Source organism: Antechinus flavipes, chromosome 2 (assembly GCF_016432865.1).
Source record: "Antechinus flavipes isolate AdamAnt ecotype Samford, QLD, Australia chromosome 2, AdamAnt_v2, whole genome shotgun sequence".
In the NCBI taxonomy this organism is placed as follows: domain Eukaryota; kingdom Metazoa; phylum Chordata; class Mammalia; order Dasyuromorphia; family Dasyuridae; genus Antechinus; species Antechinus flavipes.
The window spans coordinates 598,809,578-598,823,600 of record NC_067399.1 but is presented as its reverse complement, the minus strand read 5'-3'; the positions used below and the strand labels follow the sequence as shown (position 1 = coordinate 598,823,600).

Here is a 14,023-nt window from a genome sequence, read left to right as displayed (position 1 = left end):
ATGGCTTGTATGATTGATTTTTTAAAAATTAGGATTGGTACTTTACCTCAAAGCCATTACATGAGATGAGACTGCATTTCAGCATCCATTACAAAGAAAAGTAAAATGCTATGGGAATTTCCACATGATTTCCTCTTCACATTGACATGGGTCCTGTGATGCTTTGCTTTAAACCTCATCTCTTCAGCATGCTGTTGCCAGGGTGGAAAAGGGTCAAAGGTGGTAAAACTATGTAAGGAACCCTGCAGATTTCACATTAATTTAGTTTTAAAAGATAATATCTATATTTCACTTTTAATATTTTTCAATTACATTTTAATCTAGTTCAACACTCTGGAGTATTGATGGCGTGCATGGATATGTGTTTAACAATCTGGTTTACTTCACTCTATCCTGATGCTCTAGTTTTAAGAGGCTGCACTAGGCTCTACATGACTGCTTTCAAGGTCTTGATGTGGTGGGAATATTATCTATATAGGGAGGGTGAGGTAGGAAACTATATTATTTTATGGGTCAGAGATAACTTCTCCTCAGTGTACTCCTGGAAACTAGCTCTGGGCAAGAGGGGACAATTGATTCATATTTTTTCCCTCTACCTTTTCCCCTCCACTGGGGGAAAAAAATCCTAAAAGACTAGCAAGAGCCATAACTCTTGAATCATTTATGATTTGGAAAAAGAGAAAGGGAGAAAATGACTCAGAAGCAGCAAACTTTGCTAGAATTTGACAAAAGGCCATAGGAAAATTTTGGTAGTTTGCACTTAAATTTTTTGAAATCATAGGTTGGTGTTATAAAAGGAGAAATCTTAGAAGGCTTTTTTGGGAGCATGCTGAGATGATGAGATAGGAATAGATGGCAATTTGCAGTCAATGTACTTCTCCCCCAAGAAGAAGCAATGATATTCAAGTAAGGAAATAAGTACCTAGTACTGCTGTGTTCAGTTACTATGAGTAATAGGCAGACATGATTCTATACAGCAGTGAAGAATGGTGTTGTTTGCTTTGTCTTTAGGCTAAATAGCCCTATTTTTAAAAACGGCTATTGGATCAAGCAGCTGTTATATACCAGGTACTGTGCTAGATGCTGGGAATATAATTACAAAGAATAAAACAATTCCTGTTTGGAAATCTGCATTTTAATGGAGACAAAATATATTTTAAAATGTATATATTTATGTAGCATAAGTAATATAAATGAATAAAAGTTAAATTACAATATTTTAGGAAGGCAAGGCAAGCAATTGTGGGAATTTGGAAGAGCTTCATTTAGAAGATGATGCTTGAGTTGCATCTTGAAAAGAGACTTGAGGGGTGGAGGAGGACTACATTACATTCAGATAGGGTTGCAAAAATATTAAACTGGGAGATGAAAGTTATGGGAAAAGGCCACTTTGGCAGGATAGTGAAATTCAGGAGAGAGTCATGTCTAGTTGTACAAGAAAGATTAGGACCAGATTATGTAAGACTTCAAATACTAATTGGTATTTGTATTTGATTTTAGAGGCAATAAGATAAAACTTGAGTAGAGGAGTGTTTAAGGAGAATTATTTTGACACTATTATATAAAATGAGCTCGAGTGGGGAGAAGTGAAGCAGTAACTTGTTTATTGCAGTAATTTAGATGAGAGATTGAGGGCTCGAGTTACAGAGACAGCTATATTAAAGTGTTCAGAGGCAAAAGCCATTGTGAAACTAGAAAGGGTAGGATTTAGCTACCCTTGGATGGGTGTGGTTGGTTGGTATGTCACTATGTTAGAGTCAGGTTAGTCTGGCTGATCTGGAGGAGGTTGGAGTGCTCGGGCCCAAGCTGTGACCATGTGGGAGGACACTGCCTCATGCTGCTTCTGGCCTAATGCCATTCCGCTTTGCTCATAGAGACCAGCTCCTTCTCTGAGGGCTCGCCATGCTGGGCAGTGCGGGCCAGTGTCTCCCTGTGTCGTACAAGTAATTCTAAAGTTCTTGAGACCTTTTTCTGACCATCAGGTGAGGACTTACTAGCCTTGCGTGAGTTCTCCATAGTGGCCAGCCCAGTAGTTGTGCTCTCTGCAGTGAGTCTGGTGTGGTTGGCCAGGTGTCACGGGCACACACGATGAGGTCAGCCCAAGGGCTCTGGGCCTGCAGTTTGGTAGTCAGTCTACCTCCTCTCCTACACGCACCTGGGAAGTCTCCCAAACACAGCCAGCTCTGTCAGCGTGTGCGCCAAGCTTGTCGGGAGGACATCTTGGGGAAGCATCCTTCTGGGAGAGCACTCACGGCTTCTCTTTGCTGTAACGAGCTTCCACTCGGTGTTCCCGGGAGGGAGGACCTGCACTTCCCTGACGTTCATTGTTAGGCCAGAATTTGCACCGGCAGCAGGGAATTGATCCATACTTTGTGCATCTCCGCTTTGGAGGCCACATCGAATCCACAATCAATCTGAAGACAAAAAGTCTTGTCCAGCACTCCCTCCCCTTCAGGTTTGGCCTGTGGCCTTTTCAGGGCCTAGAGTTCACCCTCCGTGCGGCAGCTGGCTTTGATGCCATGTTCTCGTCGAAGGCGTCTGACAACACGGCTGAAAATCTGCTAAACAGCATGGCAGCAAGCGCCCAGCCTTGTTTTGCTCCATAGTTGACTGGGGAAACTTGAGAGTATTGTCTAGAAATGGACGTTCTCTGCTGATGCCCTTCTCTGGGCAACCAGATTTGGACTTCCCATCAGCCCTCGCAACTGCCAGGAGCAAAGGCCTTGGTCAGGCCTACCAGTGTTCTGTACGGGCTTCTGTTCTTTCAGCATTTCTCCTTGAAGTTGTTGGTTAGCAAACACCACGTGGGCTCTTCCTCAGCCCCTGGCCCTCGGCATTGGCCGATTAAGGAAGACTGGCAAGAATCTTGCCAGCCTTGACTGAGAGAGACTCCTCTGGGATTATCCCAGGACAGTCTCTTCCCTTTCCAATGGAGGCATCCTTGAACTCCTGGAGTGAACCTCCTCTTGCCATATAATCTAGAATTTTCACTTAGCTTTGTGTATTAACAATGGACCTTAAAAATCTTAGCCGGAGTAGAAGGACGAATGACGAGTTTAGGATAACGCCAACATTACATCTGAAAGAATAATGCCTCGACAAAAATTGGAAGCTTGTAAGAAGGAAACCGGTAAAGATTGAGTTCAGCGTTAGATATGTTGAGTTAAGATCTCTCTGGGCCAAGCAGTGTGAAATATCCCATTGGCATTTGATGATGTAAGACTGAAGCTCAGAAGAAAGACTGGAGATGAATATATGGATCTGCCTAGAGTTGATAATTAAACCCATAGGAGCTGATGAAGCTAGTACAAAATCATGGGGAACACCTGCATTTATGGAGCATGATGTAGATGATGGAAGAGACTGAAGGATTGTCAGAAGGCAAATAAGAGATTATCCAGCCCGTATAGATAACAATGTCAAGTGCAGAAAAGTGTTAAATTTTAGCAAATAACGCATCATTATTGGTGATCTGAGCAGTTTTTAATTGAGAGATGAAGTGGGAAAGTGATAACAGATAATGAAGGAGATGTAGACTGCTTTTTAAAATGAGTTTGGCTTAAGAATGTGATGAGAAGTGTAGGGTGATGGTTTGCGGGGATGGTTTTTTTTTTTTTTTTTGGTTGTTTTTAAGAGGGGGCATATTTGAAGGTAGGGAAAGAAGCATTTAATGGGGAGAGATTGAAGATTCAGGAGAATAGAGGGATGATTGAGAGTACAGTCTGCCGGAGAAGAGGGAAGACAAGAACAGGGGCACCTGTAGAGGAATTGGCCTTGACAAGGAGAAAAGCTCCATCTTTGTCATGAATCTGTGATAAAGATACAATGAAAGATGATGTCAAGGACTTTTAGATGAAGAGAATGGAAAAGTGATCACATCAAAAGGCCTTTTTTCCCCTCAGTAAAATAAGAGGCAAGTTCAGTTAAAAGGATAGCAAAGGAGGGAAATTGAAGTTGGAAGGATTTGGAATAGATTGAGCAGGGTGATAGGGAATGAATTAGGGAGAAACAAAAGGGCTGCCTTTCAGCCAATGGCCCAGCTGAGACTGGCTACTGTGAATTTGCAATGTACATAGCACAATTGTGAGCTTTATACAGTGTCTCATGAGTAGAAACAACAGCCAGATGGTGAGAGTAACTCAGAACTAGGCCTTGGCAAGAGAAAATGTGATAATAGGATAAGGGGACTAGGGATTCAAGAGCAGAGGGTGTTGTAGAGTTGAAATAAGAGGAATAGTTGAAGTTGGAAAAAGAATATGACCTGAGGGGTAAAAGTTACTAGAAGCCACAATGAACACAATTAAGTAGTTTCGGTAGATGAAGGATAGGGAGAAATGGAATGATAATATATTTTGGTCAAAGGAATGGCAGTTTCTTATTGGGGATTGGCTGCCCTGTTGAACATTCAGTATACTAACATTCCTAGGGTCTTAATAAGAATTTTGGCCATATCTTCCATCCTTTAAAAAAATCCTACATTGGACTACTCTTATGCCTATTAGATAAAGTATAAAAAATAAAACCTAACAATTTATTTTGCCAAGATCTTTTTAGATCACTGTTTATAAAATCCCAGGAAAAAATTGCAAGGGACATTAGAGGTTGCCTAATACAACCTCCCTTCCCATCCCCATCATTTTGGGAATCTTTGTAATGAATGTTGTGATTTTTTATTCAGTATATTAGCTCTTCCTCCTAGCTTTGGGTCATCATGTATTTGGTGAATATGACATCTGTACCTTTATCTAAGTCTGCTAGCCAAATTGACCATTAGTTCAACTCGGAGTTGTGTAGCCACACTAGCAAACAATTTAGTAATTTTCATGTACGATGCCTAGTTTATATTGTTAGAGCCAGAGAATTCAGTTAGTCAATAAATGTTAATATCTACAATATGCCCGTTCTGTACTAATAATACCGGCAGTATGCCAGTCCTATTCTAAGTACTGGGGACACAAAAACAAAAGGCAAAAGACAACTTTTTTCCTCAAGGAACTTGCAGCCTAATGGAAAGGACTGTGCAAACAGATACAAAGCAAGCTATGTACAGGATTAATAACCAAGAAAAGGCATATTAAGAGGGTTTGAGGAAGGTTTCCTTTGAAGATATAATTTTAATTGGGATTTAAAGGAAGCCCAGGAAGTCAGTAGTTGCGATAAAGGAGGGTACATGGAACGTGGGGAATGGCCACAGAATGCCCAGAATTTGAGAAATGGCACAAGTTGTTTATGGACGGTCAGGAGACTATAGTCACAAGATTCAAGAGTATGTATGGGGAAGTCATGTAAGAATCCTGGAAAAGTAGGAGGGGGCTAGGTTATAAAGGGCTTTTTATAACCTAGGTTATAAAGGATTATAAAGAAGGGCTTTTAAAAATTTTTGTATTTTCTCTTGGAGCAATAGGAAGCTAGTAGAGTTTATTGTGGGCAGTGGGCAGATGTTGACATGATTGGACCTTCACTTTAGTAAAATTACTCTGGTGGCTTAATGAGGCAAGGATTGGATTGGAGGGAGACACAGCCAGCCCCCACCCCCACCCCCTCTTACCCCAAGCAGGCTTTTACAGTAATCCATGTGTTAGGGATGGCAGTGTTAGAGAAGGGGACGTCTTCAAGAGATATTGCAAAAGTGAAATTATTTGGTTTTAACAAATCATTTAAGGAGGGATGAGGATGGGGTAAGAGACAGTGAAGAGTCCAGCATGACTCCTAGATTGTGAACCTGCAGAACTGGAAGGATTGTTTTGTTCTTTACAGTAATGGGGGGAGGGTTAGGGTTAGGAAGAAAATTAGTTCTGACTGGGATGTAATTAAGTTTAAGATGTTTACTAGGTGTCTAAAAAGCCGTTGAAGGTGTGAGATTGGAGAGGCAGAGGTAGATATAATTAGCATGGAGTTGGTAAATCATGAAAGCTGATGAGATCACCAAATAAAGGAATATAGTGGGAGAAGGAAAGAGGGTGAGGATAGAACCTTGAGACCACAGAGGGCATGATGCAGCAAAGAAGACAGAAGGAAATGCAGAAGGTAGATCAAAGGCAAAAAAACCCTATCCAAAACCAAAAAAGAAAAAAAAAATTACCAGAATATTCATAGTAAAACTTTTTATGTTTGGGGAAAAAACCCAATACAAAACTACTTGCCAAAGTGGAAATTGCCCATCAGTTGGGGAATGGCTGAACAAATTGTGATAATGAAGTGTGATGGAATATTGTACCACAAAACCATAAATGAACTCGGGGACACATGAGAAGTTTATGAACCAACGAAGACTGAAACAGAGCCAGAAGAACAATATACATAATCACTACAGTAATATAAAATGCTAAAGCCAAATGCTGTGTAATCATAATGATAATCTTGGCTTTGGAAAAGGGAATTTTTTTGAAAGCAGCTCCCTACTTTTGTTAGAAAGGTAGGGGAGACAATCATCTCTGCTTCCACCCACTGCCATGTGTCTGTAACCAATTTCATGAAGGAGGAAGGGGTAGGATTGGCCTTACACTCATATCTATGATAAAAGAGCTAGGTATGGATGTAATCTCCATGCTTGAGTAATTCAAGATCTAAGCCATATGGTCCCTGATTTTTTTTTTTTTGGGGGGGGGCGGAGATAGCTGCAGAGATCTGAATAATAAATATTGAATGAGTATTGAACAGTATATATGGTATATAAGTCCGTTAGGAAGGGGAAGGGACATAGCAAGCTTAGAACAAATTAGGAACTTGAAAGCTAGAAAGGGGAAGCCATAGACTATCTTGGGAGAAAAGCTCAGTGGAAGGAGTAAGGTGATTGTGCACATGCAGTTACCATTTTCTGTAGTTTGAGCAATTGATAATAGAATTATCTCTGGGACTCCTTAAGCACCTAAATTGCATTGCTAATTAGCACCTTTGCAAATGTGCCAGCAACATTCATTAGCAAGCGGAGTACCAGCATCTGTAGAGTTCAGTGCTCTTTGGGAGCCAAGTTCTTGCCTGTGGGAAGGAAGGGGATAAGCAAGGTACTAGTAAATTACTTCTAGGCCCCAAATGGATTCAATTCCATTGGGTCAAAAGGAGACTTGGACGTGGAAGATGTCTGATCCCTCATGGCTCAGCAAGGGATGACTGATCTCCCCTATGCAGGCTTGTACAAGCTCACTCCTTGTCGACAGCCTTGCTGTTTTGTAGCCCTCCTGGGAGGGGGTCTGACCAGCTTGCTAGGTATGATCCAGGCCCTGCACTGACAATACTATAATGAGGTCTGTGGGTGATCCCTCATAACTTGGCTTTGAGAAAAGGGAGAGGGAGCCTCGGAGGTAGTTCTGGCTGCTCCCCTTGTTGGCGGGCTTGTGGCGCTATCTCATTTCCCCACTGTTCTTGCAGGTGGAAAGTAAGTAGAACTTCTATTTCAAGATTTCCGTGGGGAGCCCACGTTGTCGTGTTGTGGAGGGTATGAGAATACCAGGCACAAATTATGCACTTTATGTATGCCTCTAGTTTACACGAGTCCAGGTAGGTACACAGGGACCTAGGACCTCTTCTTTCCCTAGCTTGCTGTATGAGCTGTAGGTCATTTTAGTTTCTTTGTCCTGGGTCCTTCATCCCAGTTAATAGTTGTTGTCACTTACATATAAAGCTTTGTGATTACAAAACGTCTCATTTGATCCTGGTGACAAGAAAGTGGGGCTTAAAGGGGAGCCTGGGATTCTGAGAAGCCGACCTGTTATTTGAGATCAGACCAGGCCAGGAAGCTAACCCCCATCTAACTCAGCCAACGCTCTCTATGGTATAATGATACGTAGTATTTTAGTAGAGCTTTTAGGATTTTAGGCTGATCTTCTCATCTAATTGTCACAACCTCTCTGTGAGGTTTGGTCCCATTTTACAGCTGAGGAAGCAGTCTTTATTATTGTTATAGCTTTTTATTGACAATATATGCATGGGTAATTTTTCAACATTGACTTTGCAAAATCTTAGTTCCAACTTTTCCCTTCCTTCCCCCGACCCCCTCCCCTAGATGGCAGGCAGTCTCATACATGTTAAACACGTTAAAGTGTATCTTAAATACAATATATGTGTACATACTTATACAGTTCTCTTGTTGCACAAGAAAAATCGGATTTAGAAAAGGAAGAAAAACAAAAATGCAGGTAGTCCACACTCATTCAAAGAACTCATGTTCTTTCTCTGCATGGAGCTGGTTCTGTTAATCACTGATCAATTGGAACTGAATTGGATCCTCTCATTGCCGAAGAGAGCCACTTCCATCAGAATTGAGAGGAAACAGTCTCAAAGAAGCTAAGTGATTTGCCCAGTCACACCAATGAAAAATGTTTGAGACACAATTTCAATTTGGGTCTTCCTGGATCCAGCTCCAGTGGAGCCGCCTAGCTGCTTCTGGAAGTTGAGCATCCATGACTTCTCTTCTAGCTTAAGCACTTTGTTTTATGGTTCTCCCAAATAGTGGGTCTGAGAGGGTGAGCAAGAAGTAAAGGATGGGAAGGGAGGGATACCTCCAGGTATCATTGCAGAGTAAATTGAGTTAAGTTCTGGGTTTATACCACCTCTGATCCATGGCCTATATGATCATGGGTAAATTGCTTTACAATCTTGGGTCTCTATCCAAAACAAAAAAACAAAACAGTTATTTACTGGAGCCATCATCATCCTTGTTGATGGATACACATTTAAAATGGATTGTAGTTTCACAGTATCTACAGCATGATACTGAGACCTACCCTGAAAGAATTGGTGAAAACCTTGTGATTGAATTATTATTTATTATTATTGAATTATTTAATTATTTAACACAGAGGGTAGTGCAGTGGATAGAATATTAAGCCTAGGATCAGGAAGACCTGAATTCAAAGCCAGCCTCAGACAATTACTGTGTGACCCTGGCCAAGTTGTTTTACTTTTTTCCTCTACTTTCTCAACTGTAAAATGGGGATAACAAAAGCCAGATGGATTCTAGGGTGGTTGTGAGGCTCAAATGAATTATTTGTGAAGCAGGTAGCCAGGAAAAATGAATGAATACAAATGTTTATTGATCGATTGAAATGAGATAATTGTAAAGTGCTTGGCACAGTGCCTAGTACATAATAAGTACCATATAATTGTTAGCTAGTATTGTTGTTAGCAATTACATTGAGATTGCCTGCCTTTCTGTCCTTGTTGAGTTCATACAGTAAGTTCCCAGAAAGAGTGCATAAAAATACAAGTTCTTTTTTCTGTCAAATGTCCTTCAGATTTACTAACCAACAATTTTTTAAAGCCACTCCTTGTAGGGAAAATTATTTGTTCTTGGAAAGACCAAAAGAGAAAAAATTAAATGGGTTAGAATATAGTATAACCAGTACCAATAGGAAGAGCAGTTTTCATTGGGAGGCATTTTGGTTTTAGAAATTTCATTAGCTAGATATAGTGAATTCAGAAGCAGTCAGCTGGAATCTTAGTTTGGGGATTTATTTCCTCTGTGCTTTTGGGTAAATCAATCTGGATCTCAGCTTTTTCATCTGTAAAATGGAGAGGATTGGACCAGCTTATCGCTAAGATGTCTAATCATTTTGAGTGATCCTCCATTCAGCTCTTACCTGGATAGCTGTGTTATACTTCAGATCTGGAAGAAAAAGGGGGAAATAAATCAACTTATTCCTAATTCATATTTGGAGATTCCTTGCACATGATCAGAATGAATTATCCTTTGAGCATATTCCCGGAAGCAGAGGAGAAAGTCCCTTGAAAATAAAGTTGAGGGATTTTCATTTTCCCAAGAAGAAATTTCATCTTGACTAGTCAACGTTTGCCTTTTAGTTCTAGCCTCAGGAAAGGAAAGTGACCCATTTTTGCCTGAGAATGGGGACAGAACAAAAGTCTGGAAATCACGAGGCTCTTGTTGTCATCCCAGCTCTTCCACTGACTAGGTGTGTGGCAGTGGACACGTCATACCTCCTGTGGGGACCCTTTTTTGGCACTTGTTAAATGGAGGAGTTAGAATAGATTGTAAACTCGAGGGAAGGGATCACAGGGCCTGGAATCAGGAAGGTCTAAGTTCAAAACTAGCTTCTGTCTCATTTTAGCTGTGTGATCCTGGGCAAGTTACTTAAATTTCTCTCTCCCTAAATTTCTTCAACTAAAAGATAGTAATTCTCAGTTGGCTTCTAGAATCAAATAATCAAATGTATAAAACATTTAGTACAGTTTCTGGCACATAATAGGTGCTTACTAGATGCTTCTTCTCTTCCCTTGCCTCCCACCCTCATAAAATGTTTGTTGAAAGAATACCCTTGAATGTTTAGGACCCCTTTTGTACCTAATGGGCTATGAACTGTAGTGATATACTGACCTTCATTAATGCTGAAAACACTTGGCTAAGCCTGGGAAGAACTTTTTCTAGCTTTTTTTTTGGTCTTAAAAAGAAAAAAAAAATAAAATGTGATGTTCATGATAAACTTGGTTTGCAGTTTTTGAATACATTGCATCAGTGATCTCAAATTCAAATAGAAACGCCAATAGAAAGGGATCTCTGCCAGCATAGTGATTTAGAAAATCACAGATTAGCATTTCCTAATTACATTTTAATATGGTTGGCTAGTGACAAGTTTGATATGTCTGTATTACATGTTTGTAAGACTTATATTTTTCATTGCTTTTTGACATTCATTAGTTTACCTAATCTAATCTAATTTCAAGTTATTGGCAGAACCTGGAATATAGGTCAGGGTTCTTAAGGTCTAGACCATTGCTTTGATCTCTAATAATTCCCACTGTAAGGTCAGTAATAGAAGATCTCTCTGTCCTTTTAATTTGAGAAGTTTGTGGGACTTCTAGTGTGGAAATCCCCTTCACCAATGCAGATTGGCAACCTGCTGATAACTTAGATCCTTACAAAATGGCTTGGAATCCATTACTCCTGAGATTAGTTAATAGCTTTTTCCTTCTCTGATGATGAGCAAGGGGAGAACCTGTGTGGTTTATCTCCAAGATGCCATGAAACTGAGGGTACATGGCCATAGTGTTGCTGAGCTAGGTAACAGCAACAATGTAGGCAGTAATCTGCTGCCAGTCGCCTCTCTGCTCCAAGGAAGGGAAGGAAATATGCATTTATTGAGTACCTACTGTGTGCCAGGAGCTATACTAATTCTTTTACAACTATTATTTCATTTGTTCCTCACAATAACCTTGGGAGGTCAGTGCCTTTATTCTCATTTTACAGTTGAGGAAGCTAAGGCAGACAACAGTTAAGTGATGAAAGTATCTGAGGCTGGATTTACAAAATCTCGAGGGAAAGCCCATTTATTATACTCCTTAATCTCTCCAAGTGCAGACAGTTCTTCCAGCAGTTACTGGCTTAAAGAGTAGGGGGAAATTATTGGTCTATAAATCTGAAAAGTATTTGGCAGAAAAGGTATTTATGCCAGAGGCAGAATTTTAACTCAGTTCTTCCCAAGTCCAAAGCCAGCCCTTTATCCTATTATGCCATACTTCCTCTAATGAACTTTTTTTTTTTAAATAAAGGATCCCAAAGTACCTCAGTTTTCCCACCTCTGTGTCACTCACAGTGCCTTAGCGTCCTCCACAGCTCTAAAAGAAGGAATTCTGATTATGCTAAACAAGGAGAAGCTTGGGAAGATCTCCAACAGGGTTACTGTCACTGAAGCACCCATACTCTCCACATTTTAACCATCTCTCCTGACTCTCTCTTTCCCCTTTCCCCTCTATTTATCTCTAGGACAGACAGAATGGGATGGGATGATGGGGTCACAGAGCTGTTTTTCATAGCAGGATCCCACAGTTTTGAAAATAGAACCAGCCTAATCTTGAATTTGAAAATGCATTTTCTTCCTGTCAGACTTTGGTGAGAAAGCAATTTACGAATGTCTGGAGCCAGTGGAGGCTCTAAGGGAGTGTCAATCCTTTGGAAAGAACTTGAGTATACCAGAAAAGACTTTAGTAGGAGATTCAAAAGAACCAGCAAAAGCCCCTTCTTTTTCCTGGTGGACAGATTGATTTTCAGACCAATTTGACCCCAATTCCCAGCTGTTCCCTTGTCCCTGGGGGTGATGAGGATATATCATTTTTGGTAGTTCCTATTTAGAGAGAAGTTTTTCTAGTTTTACTCCCTTTGTGTTCATGTCTTCAAATGCTGGTTCTTGAGGTTAAAGACAATTTGTTTTGCCTTTCTGTTCTTAGGAGCTAGCACAATATATGTTGCAATGCTTTTAAATATTGGTGAAAGAAGACTGGTTACTGTGCTTATCTTGGAATCTGAAGGGAATTTGGAGCTAGTTCAACCTATTTCCTTCATTTTATAGAGCAGCCCCTTTCCAAGTCCCTCAATGAGTTAATGCTAGAGCTGCTAAATAGCCCAAGCCATGGCTCTCCTCTTCCACCTAAGCCTTTTTGAATTTTGACTACTATCTATGAAAAGAAGAAACCTCAAAAAGAAAGCCAGTATGTGACTTTCTCCTGCCCCTCTCCTACCAGTGTCACCCCTTTAAAAACACTGATACAGCATCATTGTTATTTTGCCATTTATGACATTGTTCCTGTGAAACCATCCTCCTGGCCCTCATAACTTTGTTTTGCCTCATGTTTTCTTTTAACTAACTAGAAGATGCCAGGATTTCAAAAATGAAAGGAGCCTTAGAGACCACATACTTTCTACCTTCAGTGAAGTCACTGAGATAGGAATTGGAGAAGGACATTTTCCAACAATAATAAAACTAGTTTGCAGAGCCAGGATTCAAACTCAGGTCTATTGCTTTTTCTATTATGAAAATTCATGGATTAGCAAATTCATGGATTAAGTTTCTAAGTCTGTTACATAGCAGGAGCATTCCTCTCACCATCCCAAATCCCAGCAGCAGGCTGGATCCCTTAAAAGACTGCTTCAGGTTTAAGGTAGTTTGGGGGGCTACACTCCTAAATCTAGAGCTCCCAAACATAAATTCCTGCTGTGATCCAGGTACTTTACTAACCAGTGGAGATACAAAGAAAAACAATCAAAACCAAAACCAAACACAAACCAGTCCCTATTCTCAAGAAGCTCACAAAATGATGAGGGAGGCAACAAGCAAACAATTAGGAACAAATAAGACTTATATAGGATAAAATTGGAGATTATTCCCATGGAAAGGCACCAAGATTAAGGAAAGGGCCTCAGTGAGCTGGGTCAGGGAATTACTGTGTAGAAACTGCTTTCAGTTTCCCCCTGGGACTAAGTGGTATAGGGGAGAATGTGTTCCCAATGTTTTTTGAGGAAGGGGACATTTGCACTTCTTTTCTTGTCAAATTTTCTCAATAAGTATTGACTTGCAAAATTTTGGGGGAAAGCCCATTAATTATACTCCTTAATGTCTCCAAGTGCAGACAATTCTTCCAGCAGAAGGTAGGATTTTAGCTTAGACTTTGAAGGAAGCCAGGAGGAAAGAGTTCCAGAAATTGCAGTTAGTTCAAAGCAAAGGCATTTTCCTGAAATGATGTGGTAAGAAGCTATGCTACGGTAACATCTCTTCCTTAAACTAGAGGTACTCTCTCGTGAGACCACCCAACATCAGCAAGGAAAGTGGGTGCATGTGGCCAAAACAGCAGGTATAAGGCCTTTCCTACACTTGATGTCTCACATGAGCTGAATGAGACATCTCTTTTGGGCTCTGTTCTGCTGGGCGTTCAGAACTTGTTTTTGCTGTTACTCTGAGGTAGAGTACAAAGTAGGTTCTTACCTGTTGCTCTTTGAAAGGTAAGGAGAGAGTGAGCTGTCTGCAATATGGGATCTGTGCTGTAGTTTGCTATTATAATAACTTCAGCTTTCCACAGTGGTAGGCAGGCTCTATTCTCTGCCTCAGTTGAAATGTTCGTTTAGGGCACTGCCAGATTCTTTCAGGAAGAACGAGACCTTTCCTCTGGAATACCGCCCGGTTTTGCTGTCTTGTTCCTTTCATTTCTTAGGCTTTCATCTCCCAAGCAGTAGGATCTCAGCTCCAGGTCACAAGCTCTTACATATTTCAGGCTATGGGTCTGTTCTCTCCCAATTATG

General features: G+C 40.6%; 1 pseudogene; it reads left to right on the top strand.

Moving 5' to 3' along the window:
- The first annotated feature begins 2,088 nt into the window (after window positions 1-2,088).
- LOC127546930 (prolactin-releasing peptide receptor-like) overlaps window positions 2,089-14,023 on the top strand; it is a 119,466-nt pseudogene continuing 107,531 nt past the window's right edge.